Source organism: Ciona intestinalis, unplaced genomic scaffold, assembly GCF_000224145.3.
Source record: "Ciona intestinalis unplaced genomic scaffold, KH HT000671.1, whole genome shotgun sequence".
Lineage (NCBI taxonomy): Eukaryota > Metazoa > Chordata > Ascidiacea > Phlebobranchia > Cionidae > Ciona > Ciona intestinalis.
Window position 1 is genome coordinate 1 of NW_004190992.1, and position 2,061 is coordinate 2,061.

The 2,061-nt window shown below is 39.9% G+C and overlaps 1 long non-coding RNA gene across 1 annotated transcript; it reads right to left on the reverse strand.

The window, feature by feature from the left end:
• Positions 1–1,175: 1,175 nt before the first annotated feature.
• LOC113475501 lies at positions 1,176–2,053 on the reverse strand. The gene is made up of 2 exons (XR_003397247.1): positions 1,726–2,053; positions 1,176–1,571 (listed from the first exon to the last, which is right to left on the reverse strand). It is a non-coding gene; the product is annotated as an uncharacterized LOC113475501 (long non-coding RNA).
• Positions 2,054–2,061: the final 8 nt, after the last annotated feature.

Genomic DNA, 2,061 nt, shown 5'->3' on the forward strand with positions numbered 1-2,061 from the left:
ATTGCGATTTTTTAAAAACCAAGCACTTCTGCGCGTAGAAACGCCTTTCTACTAATGTTATATCTTATCACAATAATAAACCTCACAAAAATAATCAACTTTTATTCAACACTTAATCGATTAAAGAGTAAAATAACAGAAACTATTTTAAGTTTACTAACCAAAAACATAAAAGAACATGTTTAAAGTATAAAAATACAAACAAAAACGCATAACATTACCATAAACTGTTGTATCTAGCTGCAGTTTTACATGTAAATTGCCGTGATTTTACCTTTTGGCTCACAAACTTAACTTTTTTTTTGTAAAATTTGCCTTGGCTTTACTTCACATTCATTCCTAGATTTAATATTGTATAACAAGATTTATATTAGAAATTATATTTTAAATGTTGAAACAATCGCTATACGTGTTTTCTAGCTTTGTATCGCTTACAAGAACTAAATGAAAACATGCCGACCATGCATTTGTATGGGCGATTCACGCTCTGTGGGCTCCGTAATGGCGGACACGAGCGCCGTTTCCTAACTTGGTCTATACTAACTTTGGTCGTGATAGGGAAGTTAGACCCGGCGAATGGTTTATTGAGGTCCTCCGATTGGATGCGGAGTCCGATTTAATTGGATCATTTAGAGGAAGTAAAAGTCGTAACAAGGTTTCCGTAGGTGAACCTACGGAAGGATCATTATCGTAAGAAGGTACCTGAATGTACAGAGGCAAGGCTAAGCGCATGGCGACGGCGGGTCCGGGTTAACCCTCGGACAAAGTTCGCACACGATCAAGGAACAAGTCTAGTTCCGTCACGGCTTCAAGTGGCGGCCTTTGCAGGTCGTCCGCTCGGCGAAAATGTTATTATGAACAGGTCGCGAAAGTGCGTTGTGAAGCGTCAGTGCGCGTTCTTGGAGCTTTTTCGAGTGCACACTTATGTAAGATTTAGAACGAGTGCATTACACTACACATCACAGTTTAAAGAACTTTCCGGAGTCCGAAAAAACGATCTAACTTGATCATTTAGAGGAAGTTAAAGTCGTAACAAGGTTTCCCGTAGGGGAACCTGCGGAAGGATCATTATCGTAAGAAGATACTTGAATGTACAGACGCAAGGCTAAGCGCATGGCGAGGGCGGGGCCGGGTTAACCCTCGAACAAAGTTCGCACACGATTAAGGAACAATAGAGTTCCGTCAAGTGTTGAACGGCTTCAAGTGGCGGCCTTTGCAGGTCGTCCGCTCGGCGAAAATGTTATGAACAGGTCGCGAAAGCGCGTTGTGAGGACGTCAGTAGCGGCGAGGTAAGTGGGAAAAGAGCCCATCGGCGAAACCGCGCATTCTTCGAGCTTTTTCGAGTGCACACTTCTGTAAGATTTAGAACGAGTGCATTACACTTATACACACCACAGTTTAAAGAACTTGGGATAAAAAATAAAAAAAATAAAAAATAGAAAAGTGGGCATCAAGTTTAATGTCGTCGGGTTAGTTGCGAGTTGCTTGAATCATGACCATCGTTGCTGTAGATTAATCTTTATGATGCCTGGAGCTCAGGTTAAGGTTTCTTCCTGGTGTTGATTAAAAACCTGCAATTTTAAGGTACTTGGAGTAGTAAATCTGTTAGAGGGGGGATAGGAAGAATAAGATAAAAAAAAAAGGATTATGTGAATGAAATTTTATAAGAGAATTGCATAAATAGAGAAGAGATACATCAACATACTCGAATCTTAGCCCTGCTACCTTAAATTGCTCCTTATGACCTCTGATTTCTTGCGGATACGACTTGTGGTAGGCTGTAGCAGTTACCTATATCGTAGCTGCTATTTTCCGTTTTGAATGTCCTTCGTATCCTCTCCGCCTAATGCAACAATTTCTCACCTTCCTTGATTTTCATTGAAAGCTAAAACCCTTTTGAATATATGTATTTTGGTATAATCATTAAATCGAATTGAATGGCTTCAGAATATCATGCAGGCGATTATATACAAAAACGGGTAAAAGGCGTTGCGAATAAGAGATTGTGACGTCATACAGAACCAATCAAAAGTTCTCTCTCTATTGTTATTGTCTTGCGTT